Consider the following 19,341-nt stretch of genomic DNA (forward strand, 5'->3'; position numbering starts at 1 on the left):
AACACAGCTTAACAACAGTAACAACAAAAAGACAAAGGTGAGAGTGAAGAGAAAATGGAGATTCAATACTTAAATGAAACAAGGGGGAGGTAAATTCATAAAAACGGATGCCATGAAGTCAGGGTAAGTGTTAAAGGCCGACTAGAAATTCAGCTGTAAGATTCCTGGCAGCTAAAGCAAAAAGAAAAAGATGACGGGGCGGGTGGTAGAGCTCAGTGATAGGGCGTGTGCTTAGCATGCACGGGGTCCTGGGGTCAAGCCCCAGGGCCTTCACTAACAGATAAATACACCTAATTACCTCCCCCCCCACAAGAGCCTCAACGAAAAGATAAAGAGAAATTTCTTTCCTAAAAAACCTGATATTAAATTTAGAATAAATACTTAAAAAAAAGAAAAATAGAAAAAGATGAGTGACACAAGCGATAATGCCCGTGAGATATATCTGAGGTGGCTGCTGGAAGGTCCCCATGTCCCACGAGCGAAAATCTGAAACATTCTTCTCACCACACAGAGTCATCCTCAGCCCACCCCACACCTCTCCCTGTTAAATGCAGGAGCACAGGCAGGGTCAGACCTTTGCTCTCTCTGTGTCATCACAGTGAGACAGGATGGAAGGGGGCAAAGCACAGCCATTCAAGGAAGGCCACAGCAATTAACACCAAAATGGTGAATGATTCAACCCCCAATAGGCCTTGAGGCTAAGGATGAAGAGATTTAACTTCTAGCAGATCTTGAGCTTCATTATACACCCATTGTAATAGTAACATGGTGAATAACACACCCCCAGGCACAATGGCAGTCCCAAGACTAGCCACAAAAGGTCAAAGGGTGGGAAATGGCCAACTCCCTGGGAATTCCATCCCCTTGCCCTTAGGCTGGTCCTTCTACTTAAGAGCATATGAAACCACCAAGCCCAGGAAAACCAGCAACACAGCGCAGCCTCGCGGTCACCCCTGTCTCTCCCTCTTCGGAGAAGGCCCACACACTGTCTGTGGATTGGGTACCTACTTTTAATCTGAGCATCAAACCCCCACACCTCGTGGTGTTTCTCTTGCCGTTCAATGTATCTCTCTGAATAAATCTACCTTTACCCAACACTGGCTTGCTCTTGAATTCTTTCCTGCACGAAGCCTAGGACCAACATCTGCCGAGGCACATCCCAGGGGCCCAACCAAAGCCTGGGACACAGCCCTTCTCATGCTCCACTTATTTTTTCTTGTATCAACAGGACTGGGTTGTAAAGGGAGCTCTGAGGCCCCAGCTAAGGGACAGAAGCAGCCCCCAGGGCTCGAATTGGCGGGCAGCCTCTCCCCCAGCAGGGGCGCTGGGGTCGGCCCGGTTGTCTGTGGTTCCTTGTTGTGCTGACTCCCCATCCAGAGAGCGTTCTCCCTAGGCCTGTCCCCACAAAACCCTTCTCTCCAAAATACAAGCACATCATGTCACAATCCTCTTGTTCAACCAGGAAATGCTCAGCCCAATTTTTCCTTCCCCAGTAAAGAACCTAACTGTCCTCCCTCCCATCCCACCATTTTTTCTTTGTCAGAACTCTGCACTCTCCTCTCACCATCCTGAACTCAGGTGCCTTGCTGGCTGAGACAGAGATGTTTCAGTCTCACACAGCCTTCGTCCTTTCACTTTCCCCTTTCTACCTTAAAAAGCCTTTCCTAAGTCTCCCACCCCTCTGATTCTGAACATCAAAAAGTGCTGAGGTTACAGTCACTATCTGCATACCTCCCAAGCTTTGGCTAGGTTTCCTTTGCAAGGTCTTCATTAAGGAGCTGCATCAAGAAGTTTAAAGAGGTTATTCTTACATCTGAGCCGAGAAGCCTGCATAAAATTGAAATGGCTTTGAAGAGAGTGTAAACCAGGGACAGAGAGGTCGCAGGTCCTAGTCAATAATGTCATGAGGCAAAATGTTCTTCAAAGGCTCAGAGTGGCTTCTGAACACGGAGTCGGCAGGGAGGAGGTGCCAGGCAGTGAGGGGGGTGAGTGACACAGGGTACGCTCCCCCAGCTGGGGAAGAATTGGATTTTTTTCAATTTTTCCAAATAATTTCTTACTTCCTTTTTCTCCTATTGTCACATACCATTTCCTACGAATTAAGAGAATCAATGTCAGTCATTTGGGCCACTTGGGAGAAGCTACACGATGCCATTCACAGGGTTGGGGCATGACAGCCAAAACAGTCTAAGTTGAAAGACCAATGGCCGTATTTCCAAGGTAACCACGGGCATGCAACAAACTCCCCAGTTTCAATGACCTCATCTCAAAGGTGGGGCCAATAAAACTACCAAGCAAGGTGCGTGATGATTGTGGCCGACATCTGTTTACTAGCTAAGTGCCCGTGACAGCTGCCGTTAATGGGGAATGAGTATGATCAACGAGGCCCAGTCTACCTGGTCACACCTGCCCTGCCTTCCTGCCTTGGTGCAGGAGCGGAGCTTGTTTAGCTGAGATGAACGCCCCCAGAGCAGCCCCGACGGGAAATCTCCCAGCTCTGCACGGCGAGGCGTGTTCCTTTCCTTCTCAGAGCTGATCACAATTTGCAGTCTTCTGTTTTTATGTTTATCCCTTTTGTAACTGCCTCCCCTCCGGAGTTTTTGCTCAAGCAGCACAGGGCCAGGTGTGTCTTGCTGCCTGCTGGATATTCTGGGCTGGGAGACAGCCGAACCCACATTGTGCTCTGGTGCTGAATGGAGAGGGCAGAAAGCACAGGGGCCCATGCTGAACTGAGGCCCTGCACCCAAAATTATGGTCTGAGTTTAGGCAAATTACACAGTCTTCTTTACCCTGAGATTCCTCATCTGTCCATGAAAAGAACTGCCCATGGCACACAGAGTTACAAGGATTAAAGGAAATCACCAAATTCACAAACTATTCAAGGGGCTACCAGTGCATCCTCAACAGACAAATGCTGCCTTTACGGCTCTGACACACGCCAAGCGGGAAAGCCGCACACAGTGAACACTGCTAAGTGCCAGTGTGTTAAGTGCTTCACGTGTGCTATAATACTCTTTACAACTTACAACAATCCCAGGAAAAAACGAATATTATCATGCCCATTTCACAGATTCACTAACAAGTTAAGAGAGGTTACATACTAGTCCAAGGCCCTATGGTGAGGAAATGGTGATTTAAAAATGAATCTGGGCCCAGGCCTGGGCTCCATCTCTCTCCCATCCACCTGACCACTTGCCTATGAAATCCACCTGTCCAATACACAAGTTTGCAGCCGGCCAGCTCTTAAATGCAATGTGTGCCACCGTTTGTCAATGTTGGTTAATTACCATTAACTGTTCTCAGAAACCACTACAGAAAAGAAAGGTGGACTCACGTCCCTGCCCACAAAGAAGAGGAATTCTGCCATGCCTTCTCCTGTAATGTGCAGAAACCCTTCCCTACACCACTAAATCCAAATGTCTGCTTCCTCCATGTTTATGTTTGCACACGGCTTATTAAAGTAGAAGGAACCTGCAATAATTCGGTCTCGGCTGCCTTCCAAGGTTGCAGATTATCCATAATCAGTCTGTGAGCTAAAATACTACAATGTGAATGAAAATATTGCAACCATGTCAGTAAACAAAGAATGCTGAAACCAAGTCATCAGCGGCTGCCAACACACCCCAGCAAGGACAGGCCTGCAGCCCAGCCTCTGCAGCCACTCACCATGGTGCCCTCTGAGCAGACTCAGAATAAGAAAGGACAGGATACTGGCCCTAGATAGCTAGGTGCTTGTCTAAAGAATGAATTCCGAGTCCAAATGTTTGCTTCCTCCCATACATAGAAAAGCACTAAATTCTTGAACTTGAGATACCTGGCTTTCTTTAGATAAGAAGCAGTCTTTTATTGTTCCAACTTCCTGGTCTTTGTTGTAAAGCTCCTATATATCCTAGCTCCTCCTCAACCTCTTGGGAGCAGTCCCTCAGGGCGATCTGAGAAGATGTCATCTGGCCTTCAGTCCTCCTGCCAAATAAAACATAACTCTTAACTTTTAGGCTGCACATGTATTTCAGTCAACAGTTTTGGAAACCATAAAGGGACCCAGAGCAGATTTCTCTCTACCTGAACTCCCCGAGTAACCGGAGCCTTGGTACCAGCAGTGGCCCTTTGTGCCCATCCGCCTCCTCGGGGAGTCCAGATGAACCTGGGTGAGTCTCTCCTGGTTCTAGGATCTCCCATATTGGTTGATGATCCTGAGATTTATTTGGCGGTTTTTCCAGGTACCTGGCCCTCCAGTTGAAAGATACTGGGGGGAATTACCCACCTAGTGGGGACATACTGGGTGGGGCCTGGTTGAAACATAACGGGAAATAGCCACCTTGAATAGACGTCCGAAGTGGGGCTGGTGGAAACATACCAGGAAAATACTCACCCAGTGGAGACGTCCTGAGCGGGTCCAAGTTGAAAGACACTGGCTTCAGGACTGAGTGGTTAGGTAAGAGGCTGGTCTAATGTTTTCCTCACTTTGGTTACCTCCATTGAATTTTTCGGGATAAAAGTAAAACTCTTATGAGGAACCTTTCAACTCCAAAAATGGGACCCTCCTCCTGGCTGGTAACAGCTTTCTTCCGTGACAGAGAAACTTGCAGGAATGGTAGGGGCAAAGACTTCATGCCATAGAGTTGTCCCTGTGGGAAATCTTACTAGCAATTTTATTCTGAGAACCCGACCTTACAATGGGGAATAGAATTAAAAAAAAAAAAAAGTAAAGAAAAGAAAAAGAAATAACAGATTGCCAGCCTCCACCTAATACCCCAGCCAGGTTTATATACGTACAAGACTTACAACATTATTTGGGAATTAGAAAAAAAAAATCTCACTCTGAAAGTAACTAACCAGGCCTGATATAAACAGTTTTTGGAATTCTGAAGTTATAAAAACGAAATCCCCTTTAGGGGAAACTTGGATTTCTCTTCCTGTGTCCTTGAATTGTAAACATTTTATCTTTCTCCGAGTGTTTTATATGTGTGTATGTATGTATATATGTGTTTCCTTTTTTTAAAGGAAACCTTGGACTCTGCCATGCAAAAGGTACAAGTATTGTGTACATATGGTGGCCACGCAAATAAATTGGGATTCTCAACAATCCTTTTGTAGTACTAATTTTCAGACATTTTGCCATCTTAACCTTTGTTGCATCAGCCTGGGCCACAAAGGCCTCTAGCTTTTGGAGAGTAAACTTTTGAATTTTATTTAGGCAACACCCCCACTCTCATGTGGAAATGCATCTTCATCTTATTGGTTTAAAATCACGATCTACATATATATAAATTGATGGCCATATGATGGATCCTTTAATTTGGAAAAACTTTTAAATTGGTGAAAGTTGAAAGAGCTCTCATTATAAACAGCTGTTTTATTGGTACCTATTAAAATCAAGTTTAAAGGTAGAAGAATATATTTAATGGTTAATCTAAGAACTTAGTTTAAAAAAAAACTGGTTTGAAATGCTACATTTGTGTTTTTCCTTTCCTATCAATGGTTTTAGAGATGCTAATAAAAACTTAGAATAATTAATGTTAATTAGGCTGATAATTGGAAAAACGATTGTAAAAATGTCGGAAAAAAAGATAAGGGGCTTATCCCAAATGGATAAATATTTTTAAATGGTTATTTTGAATGAGACAAATAAAATGGACATTTTTGGATTTAGATACTAGGTTTTGATACTACACTACGTAAAGTTAAGAAAAAGGGCCAAAGGGATCACCTACTGCCCCCAACATTAAAGTTCAAACAAGTCCGTTTTATTTAACACAGTTTAAAATATATGTATTTATAGGGCTAATATATATATATATATATATATATATATATATATATATATATATATATATATATATAGACTGAAATACTTGATCAATGATTGGAACAACAGACCAAATAGTCAAATTAAAAATTGAGAAGGCCCTAAGCCCTTTGGCTCAAACTTGGGGATCCTAGAGACTTTTCTATAAAATTAGATACAATGCACAAACACACACACACACAAAAAAGCATCTGGCACTCCTTCTAGAAATAGGAATTACTGATTAAACCTAATAAATATAAAAATTAAAGGTATAAGATTTAATAAAATTGAGATAAAAGTTTCTAAAATTGGTATATTTAAATGGGCTTTATATAAACTTTCTGCTTAATTGTGTTGTGGGATAGATATGTTTCAATGGAAAAACGCTTCCCTTCTTGGTATTATAAGGCTGGGCCCATATCTGTCCCTCAGAAAATATTAATTGTACAAATAAAGGAAACCAATAGAGTTACATGAGCCGTCCAGTATAACGTAAAACTAAAAACTAATATTCAGTGGCTAATAAAAACATATAATAAGAGGTTTACCCTGGGTTTAACTTATAACTCAAGGAAAAGAGGCCTTACTAAATGCGTTATGCAAGCTTTGGAAGACATGATAAAGTAAACCTTAAAGTTTTAAAACATGGAATTCTTTGTTTACAGCTCTTCTCACTGATACAAAAAAGCAAATTAAGGATATACAATTGGGACTGGGTGACAGAGCAGTTCTCTGGGGAACTGGAAGCGTGTGTCTTTGTCTTGCAGATCAGAAATGTAAATTCACCAAACAGTGACCTAGGACTGAGCCTAATTAGCTCAATGAGATAAAACTTAAGGCCAAGAAATTTTTGGCATTTTAGAACTCAGAACTCTGACGGGTCCTTCAGACTTTGTCAAGAAATCTTAAATGTCTGTTTCATAAATAGTAAGCCTTAGTGATTTGAGCAAGCAAATTCAGCTTACTCCAGCTATTATTATACCTATCTTATAAGTAAGTTTCAAAGTGAAGCTATGAGATCTCTAGCTTTTGTCGTTTTATAAGCCTGCATGCACATTATAGACGTGAGATATTTCTACAGCTAAAAAAAAAAATCAAAGTCAAAGAGCTCTGCTTAATTGGCATAAAAAATAAGAGATTACAAATGAAGTATTTTTAAAATAGAAACTGACCAAATTGAATTTCAGCTTCACGTGAACTGGAAAGTATTCAATATTAAGATAATATTTGATATTGTTCAGTTTAAGTACGTTCTAATTAATATAAACATCTTTAAAGTCATCAATATTAACTATAATACCTTTACTGTACCTAGGTTTAATGAAAGTCAAATAAGATCCTGTTATATCTGTTGCAGATTTGTCAAGAAAAAAATAATAGAAATGTGGTGTGGTAAAATTTTAAGTAAATTAAATGCAAATGAGATGAGAGCTTTGGGTTCATTTTTAAAATGTATGCTTAAGATAATCTCTAAATGATTGGTATCTTTAAATTCTAGAGATGTGCTAAATTAAGTTAACTGATAGGATTTTACTAAATAGCTATGCCATTTTCAGATAAAATAAGATTGAAATATGAATTACTTAACATGTAACTTCTTCTTACAGAGAAACTAAAGGTGTTTAGAAATATTAATAAATGGTTGGTGCCACCCTGAAATAGTCTCTATTATTAAGGGAATGATCTCAGAATCCTAGGAAAGTAAGAGAAATGTGTAAAGGAAGATATAAGAATGGAATTATATTTTGTTAAGGAAAAATAGTGACTTTCTCCTGAAGCTGGTTACTTCTGAATGGAAGAGAAAATAAGGGACACACTAATATGAGTATAGAAACTGTGGAAGGCTTGTGGAAGAGGAACCCTGAGGAAAGAGTTTTGTACGTGGTCGGAATTGGCTAAGTTTGCAATGAACTTGGGCAAAGTAAATGAATCTTAGAAGCAAGCTGGTACAAGACTAGATTTGGTTTTTTCACTGTTAAGAGGACAAAATTTTCTTAAAATGTTAATCCACTTTCAGTAACAAATTGTAAAACTTCTTATACCACTTAACTGATCTGTTCTGCCTTTACCTTTGAAGTATTTTCTTGTTAATGAATAAGTACTTCTTTACAGTGAACTATAAGTTTATCTGACCAAGTGTTCTCAAATCTTTTAACAAGCTACCCAAATATCAATTTCCAATTAAAGTTCTTTTAGTCTCCAGTTAAGTTTGGGATGCTACAGAGGGCCCCTGAAACATCCCAAAGAGAGATTTTAAACTAGTAAGTTTCATTTGGCATGTTAAATAACATGGTATTGTCAACTGAATAATAAATCTTCCTAGGTAATATTGTATGAGAAAATATTATTAACATAGATATTCTAGAAATTATATGGACTCCCTAAAATTCTGGTATATCTGAAATGTTACCAGTCATAATTCTGGTTGTAGTGATCAGGTTTCTTTATTGATTATAGTGTAACTGTGTTTAACCATGATTTTAAATCTTTTGTCATTTATAGACAGTTAATTGTTTTCTTCTGATGGTTTTGCAAAATGCTTTCTCTTCAAGGAAATTTACTGATTTCTAATAAATTTCAAACTATAACACTGAACTAAACTGGGTATGAAATTTTAAAGGTCTAATGAAAACTCTGATTAAATGAATTAATTACATGGGACTGAGTAAACTGGTGAATATGGTTATAATTTTTGATTTTGTCTGAAATACTCCTGGCTTTTAACCTGTTTCCCAGACATAAAGAAACTATTCTCCTTAAGCTAGTTATGATTCACAGCAATTTGATAAATTATACCTATGTAATCCGACTTGGAACAGTTATCTTTTCTCTCTATCTGATCCCTCAAGAGACTAAAAACTCTTAGGTCCCCAGTGGCTCTATCAGACAAATGAGGAAGATCATCCCCTAACAGATATAGGAATCTCAAGGTATTTTAAGGATTTTAAAGAGAAAAGGATTTACCTAAATCTGTAAGGCAGAAACCCATGACAAGCCCTTGACGTGGCTTTCTTGGCCTTAGGAAATCTTATTAACATTCTACCCTGAGACTCCTTATTAAAAGTTCCAACACAGCCAATTTAAAAAAGCCTATATGATCAAATAATCAGACTTAACTTGTAAACAAGTTAATCTTCATTTGGCTATATTTGAGAAAAATGAGGGTAACTTTAGAGAGAAAAAAGATTATATTTTAGAGGATATTAAATTCTAGTTTTGTTAATTGAGGTCTATATTTACTAAGGCACTTCCCAGATCATTCCTTGCTGTTATGTCACATTGCTGTAAAGTTTAATTGAATTATGAAAAGGATACTCTAGGTTTGTTTCTGAAGCTCAGTAATCTATCCTTGGGTAAAGTTCCAATGCCCCATGACCTGCAGCCAGGGGATTATACATACTGGAACAGGCATGACTTAAAAAACTGTCTCCATCCTGAATGGAAGGACCCTTTATCAAGTACTCTTAACTAGACCATACAAACCAAGGCTGAAGGAAACGGACTTTCAGATTCATTTCCTATCAGAAACAGACCCTACAGTGCACTGGCCTATAGAGCACTGCTCACCTTAAAATAATGCCCAAATGGAGTAAAAGCTACCAGGCCAGAATGAGAAGAAGACGACATCTGACGTAGACAGCTGACCCAAGACAACGGACCATGCCTGTATACCAATTACTTTGATAATTTCTCCTACCTTTGATTATGAACTACACCTATTGTTAAGTTTATGGTAAATTACCTATGTCTAGTACTTCTGTGTTACTTTGGTGGGTTTCCCTACTCAAAGGCTCTAACTAGATAGCCCTCAGAAACGTTATTCTAAAAAGGAAATTATAGTTCTCTTTAGGCCACTGTTGATCTTACAAGGTGGGTGACCTCACCTGGCCAAATAATACCTGCTCTGACCCTGCCCATAAATATGAAATTTCTCATAAGGTAACTCAAACTCAATTAGTAACACAAGAACAATTTTAACCCAAAAATATAACTTCTCGGCTATTAAATTCTTACTCATGACTTTATTAACGTTACTAGCTGTATTACTTATATCCTGTCTATTTTATAAAATTGTTGTCTGTTACATTTCCCTATGTGTAACTAGGCCTACAAGATTGATGATGGCTAAACATCTTGAAGAAATAGATAAAATTTATAGCCCTGCATAAAATAATTGTTATAGTGTGATTCTAGGTATGGGAATGACCAAGGAAGGGCGAACATTTCCTGGATCATAATACACTAGTAAGACAGGAGATCCAGAGAACTTTTAGTATGAACAGGGCCTGATAAAAACACCTAACACCTTGAATGGCAGTTCAGAAGATTCTTCACCTGAACTAGGAATGAGCCATCCTAGCACCGTGGGACAAAATAGGTCATGAAATGTCTCTCAAAATATTGGTCGAATTTAGGACCAAGGGGGAGCACTGTGAATGAAAGTACTACAATGTGAATGACAATACTGCAACCATGTCAGTAAACAAAGAATGCTGAAACCAAGTCATCAGCGGCTGCTGCCACCCTCCAGCGAGGACATGCCTGCAGCCCAACCTCTTAGCCACTCACAGTGGTGCCCTCTGAGCGGACTCAGAATAAGAAACGACAGGACACTGGCCCTAGATAGCTAGGTGCTTGTCGAAGGAAGAAATTCAATGACCAAAATGTTTGCTTCCTCCCATACATAGAAAAGCACTAAATTCTTGAACCTGAGACACCTGGCTTTCTTTAGATAACAAGCAATGTTTTATTGTTCCAACTACCTGGTCTTTGTTGTAAAGCTCCTATATATCCTAGATCCTCCCATACACCTTGGGAGTAGTCCCTCAGAGTGATCTGAGAGGCTGTCATCCCGGCTCGAGGCTTCCCCCCAAATAAAACATAACTCTTAACTTTTAGGCTGAACGTTTATTTCAATCAAATCCCAGAATAGACAAAACTCATCAATTCTGTCATGGAACACACGGGTTCAGGAACCAGAAGCATGTTCTAGTCCCAAAAACTACGGGTTCCTCTTTCTACCTGTCATTATACAATCCCACCAGAACTCATTACTTTGCTGTCTGCTCATCTGGCATCCAAACTCAGAGAAGAGTCAACTCAGCAGTGCGCCCTACTGGGGAGAACCCCCCGCAGCAGCACTGCGGGCTGCCTGCCCTAACGCACGCTCTGCTGACCCCTAGTGTCCTCCGTGGTGACCAGGCCAACAGAGCTGTTCCCAACAGCTGCAAAGTCCCACAAGTTAAATAAACCATTTTGTTTTATACGATATGTTATGTATATACCCATCTCTGAAAACAGCTTTGCCAGAAGCCCAAATCTTCAATATTATTCTGCAAAGGCAAATCCGGTCCCCAAGGGAAAACATGTCTTAAGACGACGCTAAGGCCTCCAAAGTCCTCTCCACGACCATCAACCAAACTGCCTGCAGGTCTGCAGCTTCAGCAGGCTACATGTCTGCTTTTAAAGCAGTCCCTTCCTGTCCTCGTGTGCTACAATGTCCCTCTACACCCTCCCATCTCAGGGTAAGTGCAGCCGCTGCAGAACCTTGCAGGGCAGCACTGACAGGACTGGACACAGAGGATCAGAGCTAAACTAAGCCTTCTGATGACACGAGCTGGTCACTCTGTCACTTTACACATCAAGATATATATAGAGAGAAGTGGGGTGATATTGCTCAAAGTCACACAGCTAATAAGTTGAAAAGTCTATAACTCTGCTACTCCCTCCAGCGAGACGCCCCAGTTGGGACGCCCACAGGGTTCTCTTGTGCCTGCCTGACCAGTCCTTTCCTGTCACTCATAACCCACCACAGGGTCAGACACTAGCCTGCCTTTTTCAGCATCTTTTCCCTCCAGTCTCTCAGGAACAAGGCTGTTCGGGCCACTGTATGACTTCCAGCTCCCCAAACCCTCCGTGCTCAGGCTGGTCTTGCCTATGCATTCGGCCACCTGTACAGAGGATCTTCCTCCCCTGCAGGAGGATGTTTCCACTCTCCGCAGGGACACCAACTCAGGGGAGCCCTCTTCTCCCCCTCAGCATGGCAGGTGTCCCAGGCCACATCACGAGCTGCCCCATTAGGACTGTGGGTGCCAAGGTCTGCTAATCAGACCAGCAGCCTTAGAGCCAGGGATCATGCCCGGGCCACCCTGCAAACCTACTGTCCGCCTCACAGCCCCCAGCCAGCAGGTCACCTGGAAGTCACAGCAAGTGCCCCACCCAATCCAGAAGTCTCTTCATTTGCCAGCACCACTGATGACTGGTTTCCAAACTTTGGTCAGTTTCGCACAAAACAGCAGCTTCCGCTGTGAAGCGGGGGGGCTTTTGCTTCTGCGTCCCATCCTTACTGGAAACGTCAAGGGAAACCAAAAGGCCTTTTCTCAACCATTTTCTGATGACACCCTCCCACCCACAATACTCACATTCTCAACAGTTTGGGTCCACTTGATCTTGTTTCCCTTATGCTAAGGGGCTCAAAACACTGCAGGATTCTTTCTCTTTTGAGGGTATTTGTACTCAGTTTATCGGCTTAATCTGTTTTTGTCTCTCTCTTCAGTATCCCTAACAGTTGCCACTTCTTACTCCTTTCAGCAGCCTCCCTCCCAACATCTAGTCTAGGAAATCAGCTGTGATGAGGGGCCCGGGGGCAGTCACAGAAGATGCAACTAAGGCACAGAAAGCCTACAAAATTTGCCCGAGAAGATCAGCCTCAACCCCCAACATTGTGTGCCCCGTCCCTCTTTTTAACTCTTATGCTAAGCAAGCTAACTTTTTGTAGATTATGTTTATAAACAGATGAGGTATCAAAATACATACAAGGACAAACATCAACTCTTAGATGTTCATTAAATACACTATTTAGTTTCCATTTATTTTATTTCTATTAAAAAAAATTAAGAACCTCTGCAGTCAATATAGCAAAAGTTTACAGGGCTTTAAATCCAGAATATAGAGGTGTTAAGTCTGTCATTACTCATACTTATTTGTATGTTCACAAGACAAAATGATTTGAAAGTCTCTCTCCTCTCCCCCTACACACTACTGGCTCTCACCAGAGCTCCCAGATCACACATCTAACAGCCTTTCACTTTACCCAGAGCTGAACTCTTTAGTTCCCCCCTGGAACTCCCTCTGCAGTTTCCCTCCTCAGAGCACAGCATGACAATCATTTACCTCATTAATCCACACAGAAACCTGGGCCTTACTCCATCCTACCTTCACAGACAGCATTCATCCTTTCCTTTTAACCATCTAAACATGTCTTCATTCTGTTCACTTTTACCCACTGACCGTCCCACAGCTCAAGGGGAAGCCACCAACACTGCCCACCTGGACTCACGAGTCTCCCAAGTGGCCCCACAGCCGCTCTCCCCTACTTGAGACAAATGGGATTGTGTCACTCCCGTGCTTTTAGGACTCTTTTCAAACCCACTCTTCTTAGAAGAAACTCCCAGTTCTTCACCTGGTGAAGGTCTTTACCATGAAACTGTCAGCTCAGGGAGGGCAGGACACGCCCTCTCCCCTCGGCCCCGCCCTCTGGCAGAGCATCAGCTTCTGAGGACCTGCTGAGCTACACCAGCCTGTTTTCTAAACCTGGTCTTGAGTTCTTGGCAAACTGCTTCACTTATGTACACAAATCCAAGGAAGATAAGAAAGATTTTAGATGTTGAGCTAGACTATTGATTTGGGGATTTTGCACTAGCAACCTGCAAGTACATGTTCTAATGATTCTGTATTCTTAAAACCATACCCAGATTTAAGTAGTATTTGTGGAATATCTTCGAAGTAAGAGGGACTGTACTTTTACAGGCTTTATATTTTATAACATGAACAACCCACACAGGGTCACAAATGGAACTGCCTCACAAGTGACAAGACATGTGAGAGGCATATAGAAACAGGTCACAAAGATGGTAAGAGCAAAGTTGTTTCTCCAACCCCCGAAAAAATTCCTCAAAGAACAGAAAACTCTGAATTTTGAAAGTAAAATACTATCATATAAAGAAATAAAATAAATAATCCTCTTCATCAGGGATTCAAGATCTGACTCCAGAATTTTTAGCATGTCATACTGAATCCTAGCACAGGAAAATCAGATGGACTAGTGGTGAGTAAGTTTCAGAAAAACTGCAGTAATTCCTCCACTTGTAAGTGGACATACACTCACCTGTCGAAGGTGAAAGTAAACCGCATTCTGGAGAAATTTGGAAGCTTCCAGGCTCTGCTTCTGGATGGCAAGGACACGGACAGCTTCGAAGCATGCTTCTAACTGAGTCACCAGCATTCTTACACTGCAGGAGGAAAAGGAGGCCCTCAGTCAAGGGCTTTGGGGCCGTGTCTCACAGGCCGGGCCTCGGGGACTCAATGCCCAGCAGCAGCCCGGCCCCAGGCGAGGACCCGCAGTGTGGCCCACCCAAGCAGGTGGGGCACTGTGCTTGAGAAAGCCCATCCCCGATGTGGGCAAGAGGGACTGGTGGGGTTGTTTGAACATATAAATGCTCACAGAAATACACCTACACATAATCAATTGATACAATTAACAGGAGCAGGCTATTTAATAAAATTTCAATTGTCAGTGGTAATTTTATCATTCCTTTTCGTTTGTCCCCTGCACTCTGAGACAGGCTTAGGCTCTCTCACACCTGCAGCTCTGATGCAATAGTTGTGAAGTTATTTTACTTTGCTGCAAGTGTCTTCGTTCCCTGTGTCGCTGTGACTGTCGTCTCTTACACAGTCAGATGTCTTCCTGGATCTCTCCCTGAGTTCCTTGCTCCTGCTTTTCAGATCCTAAGATAAAGGGCAAGGGAAGACACATGACCAGAAAAGGCACTGTGGACTTGATCAAAGTCCTCAGTGACCCCTATGTGAGTGCTGCCCACCCCTTACATTCGATTCTCATGGTTCTGCCCAGGGTGACATCCAGACAGGAGAGCGTCCTGGGCCAATTAAAAGCTGTGTGGCTTGGGTGCGGGGACGGTGCAGGAGCTGGTTCCAGTGTCGTGCCCCTGCCCACCTCTACTCCTCTCTTTCCTGAGGCCCAGCTGCCTATTCCCCAGGCTCTCTGATCTTCTGTCCCTCTCTTCTACTCTACACCAAGCCCTTTTCCTCTTCCTTTATTCCCTAATTATCCCCAGCTGGAATGATTTTTCAATCACAGTATCTGAAAAAATTTCCTGCAGCTGAAAAAGAGGTCTCCAGAGGTCAATGCCCATATGCTGGTTCCTGAAGGCAGCCCCTGGTTAGAGGGACCCTCACCAACACTTACGGGGCATCAGACATGTTGCAGGTTTGACCACCCCCAACAAGAGTTTGCTGTGACCCCAAGGCCCGAACAGCATCCCTGATCACAAAAATGTAGTTGGCCCACTTATCTGTTATTAAGAACCAAAAATAAAAAAATTGTTCATGTTTCTTACTAAAATTATTTATGAGGTGGAAAAAGAAATTGTAATAGAAAAGAACAAATTTGACTCCATGTTAGAAGTGTTCCTTGGGCTTTAACCGTGTGCCCTGTTTTCTAGGCTCAGACTTGCTAGCTCTGCACCTTTTGTAAAAGAAAGTTGCCTTTAGCCTGAAATATCCAGGAGAGCCTATTCTCCGGGCTCTGATCTTTAAGACTGTTAGCTCTTCTGCACTTAAATAGGGATGAGAAGTTGTAAAACAGAGAATAAACTTTGTTTTTTTTTTGGAGGTTTTTCAGGGGCACCATGATTTGATCCACATGGACAGCTGCAAGAACAAAGGATTCCAAGGACAAACAATTCGTACAGCAAGAAGTTTGCAACAACCAACCACACCACCGCCTCTTTTTAGTATAAAAGGAGCCGGAATTCTGACTTGGGGAAGAGGGTTCCCCAGGATATCAGTATGCCATCTTCTGGGTCTGCCAGCTTTTCAAATAAAGTCACTATGCCTTGCTCCAACAGCTCATCTCCCGATTTATTGGCCTGTCATGCAGTAAGCAGAACGAGATGGGACTTGATAACAAAATGACTGTATTGGAGGTAGTATGTCTCCACTGTTTCCTCATTTCCATTATGTCACAACCTATCAATTTTATTTGCTGTTTAACAACACAACCAAAAAACCTATCTTGGGAATTGATTCCATGGAAATAAAATTATTTCTACTCTTTCAAAACTGTTTTTCTTTTCTATTTTTTTGTTTTGCTTATTGAAAAAAAATCAAATCATTTTATTTCACGTATTTTTGTTATAGCTACATATATTAAATACTACAAAGATATTTAAATTGCAATAAAAATTGCTCATATATTAGTATAAAGATTTATAAACAATCAATGCGGATTAGGAAAGGAATGGCTATTTACTAAAAATCCACTGCACATCCAGTCTTTTACAAGCATATCCTGTAATATAAGCTCTATGATCCAGGGGTCCCCCACCCCTATTCTCACTGCCGAGTTCCTTAGTAATCAACTACCAAGGCACCACCATTGAACCACACGATCAGTATTTTAGGTATAAATGAGGGAATTAGCTCATTCAATTCTATAACAAAAACATTAAAATAAATACTGAACCTATTTACATATAAAGAAAATTGGACACAAATAAGTGCAGTTTCTTCCCCAAGGTCACAAAGCTAGTAACTGGTAAAGGCAAGATTTGAAAGCGTCTGCCTGATTCTAAAAACTAAGGTGGAAATCCCATTCGACTGTGGAGGGTCCAGTAGCACAGCCTAACACCCTATCATTGTTCAAATATAGCCTTAGACAGCCTGAGACAGCACCCCATTCCTATGGAAATCGAGGGCAAGTGATAACAGTAAGGATTTTATATCCGGTAGTTTCTTAGGTCTCATTTATATAAAGTGTCAGCAGGTCAGCAGAAAAACTCTGAGAAATATGAGTGGATCCAGAGCTTTTTGCTGATTAGAAACTCAGTCTATAAGGACAGAGTGACCTTCCCATGAGAGGCCACATGGATATAAACTAAAGGCAGCTGAGCAATGAAAACTAGCAAGACCCTGGAACCCAAGCAAGAAGGATCCCTGCCATCCCACAACCATTTGCCTCTTCATCTGCTTGGACACGATGGCAGAAGACCCAGGTCTTTGTCCAAGTTACACTTTAATGGATTCTCACCCATAAAAAGTTATGACTCTGCTGTCTCAAGCCCATTCCAACTCAAATATGATGACACCAATATCTCAGCAAAATGTCTATGTCTTCACTTACTGTGTTCTATTAGGAGAATATGTCTATGGCCACAAAGCAGAAATCCAATTGAAAACACCATGCACGAAGCCGGGTGAATGTCTACATAAGAGACTTTGTTCTCACGCTCACTGAATGAAAACTCAGAAAAAGTGGTCCTCCTCCCTCAGCAAGTGGGAGGTACCCTGATTGTGTGTGTGTGTGCGTGTGTGTGCGTGCACGCGTGTGTGTGTAAATCAAATACAATGAATTCTGGGATGTGTAAAGATTTTTTTTATGTTAGTATCATTTCATGAGGATGAGAAAACCTTTAAAGTGATTTGAATCTAGTGTTCTCAGAGAGTCTCAGGCTCTTTTGGTGGAGGAGGGGAAAGGAGAAAGGAAAGGAGGAAAGAAGTAAATGAAGCTAAGGAGTAAGAATACTGCTAGGGATAGGCAAGACATTAATTTTGTTCCTTCTTGCATCACACACAAATTAGGGACTGGCTTTCTCCCATGCCTTGTCAAGCACTGAGTTGCAGAAGAAGAGGCGACAGCCCATTTCTCACTGAGCTTGTGACTGTACGTGGCATGTTACAGACACAAATCATTTACCCTGATCAAACACTCTAGCAGCAGGCCGTAATTCTCCTATTTTGAGAGACAAGAAAACAGGAGTTCAAAGAGGGTATATAACTTGGCAAAAGTCTGAGGACCAGTAAACAAGAGAGGATGAATTCAAACTCAGATCTGAATGCAGAGTCTGAACTTCCAACTCTCAGGACTGGAAAATCCTTAACGCATAGGCTACCCAGCTTCCCTGCAGTGTTCCTGGCACCAAGCATTTCCCATGGCACTGGTCTCCACTTCTCACAGACACAGTGCTGTGTCCAGCCAATGACCTCCATCGGACCTTGATCATCTACCTGCCACGCGCAACAGGCTTCTCCATAAAGGCAGGAAAGCTGGCTTTCAAGAGCATACAAAGCTATCCCTGGTCTTTCCTGGACTCTTCTGTGGCTTCTCCAGCCTAAAGGCAGCCATGAAACTGCTCACAGTTTGTACATGAACCACACTACCTCTCTCCATCTGTCTCCCCACGTGTACTACTTAGCTATGACCATTTTGATAATCTTGGAAACAAACTTTTAAAAACAGAAAAGAAAGCATTCTGGAACAAGTACTTAATAATTACAATTTTAAATGACAAGTTACAAAGTGAGTATTTACAAACCGAATCTGCCTTCCTAGGTGTCAGTTTAAACAGTTAAAAAATGTAATACCAAAAAATTCTCCCTTAAAAAATTAACAAAATCCTCAACAATAATCTTGAATAAACTCAAAATTAATGCCCATGTTCTACATGGAGAAAACTACAGGACTGTACTGAGGGGTAAATTAAGAGGAGTGAATGTATGGACATCAACATATTGCATGGAGGAAAGCAGTTTTGTAAAGACGTAAGTTCCCCTAAAGATAATTCAAAACTTACTAAAAAATCCCATGAAAACTCTTACCTGTTTTTTTTTTTTTAACTTGAGCAAATTATTTTAGAATTCTTCAGGAATAATAAAGTCATAATACTAGCCAAAAAAATTTGGGATGGAAGAAAAGAATGAAAAAACATTGCACTGTCAGATATTAAATAAATTTTTACAATATGTAAGATATAGAGCTGGAATAAGAAAGAAAGATTTACAGAAATATACCATGAGCTCAAAAAGAGACTCTAGTGTTCATAAGTATTTTGTACACGTGGGATTTCAAATCAAAGAGCAAAGTATGAATTCAATAATTGTTCTGGGACAATCAGAGAATCCCCTGCAAAGAACAAATTCTATTCCTGTCATAATGACCACAAGAAAAATTACAGATAGTGATGTAAATATTAGAAAGTACTAATAAGAGCCAATACAACCCTTTGCTCATATTACTTCAACTTCTCTTCACTAGAACAATTACCATTATCATCTCCATCTTAGAGATTTAAAAACCTGCAGAAGAGATTTGTACCATTATAAGAAAGTATTTCTAAGAATAATACCAAAGTTAAAACCCAAAAGGAAGACATTTAATGCCTTAAGAATATGTTGGGCCACAACAAAAATAAACCTACTGAACAAAATGAAAGGCAAGAAATGACAAGAAAAAGCTCTGTGATACATGTTGATGAAGACAAGGGGTTAATGTTCATGACATACAAAGAGCTGTCACAAAGCAACAAGAAGCTCCCTCACTTAACTGTGTGCAACGGACAAAAGGGATCATTCACTTTTAAAAAGTCAGATGGCTAATGAGTGAAAAATACTGAATACCTCACTGGTCATCAAATGCAAGCTAAAACAATGAAAAAGCACTTTTGCTCATCATATTGGCAAATATTTATAAAAGA

General features: G+C 41.3%; 1 pseudogene; it reads right to left on the reverse strand.

Annotated features, from left to right (window-relative positions):
- Window positions 1-19,341, reverse strand: part of LOC140694612 (melanocortin-2 receptor accessory protein 2-like) — a 75,054-nt pseudogene that overhangs the window by 7,604 nt on the left and 48,109 nt on the right.

The sequence above is a fragment of the Vicugna pacos genome, unplaced genomic scaffold (assembly GCF_048564905.1).
Source record: "Vicugna pacos unplaced genomic scaffold, VicPac4 scaffold_66, whole genome shotgun sequence".
In the NCBI taxonomy this organism is placed as follows: domain Eukaryota; kingdom Metazoa; phylum Chordata; class Mammalia; order Artiodactyla; family Camelidae; genus Vicugna; species Vicugna pacos.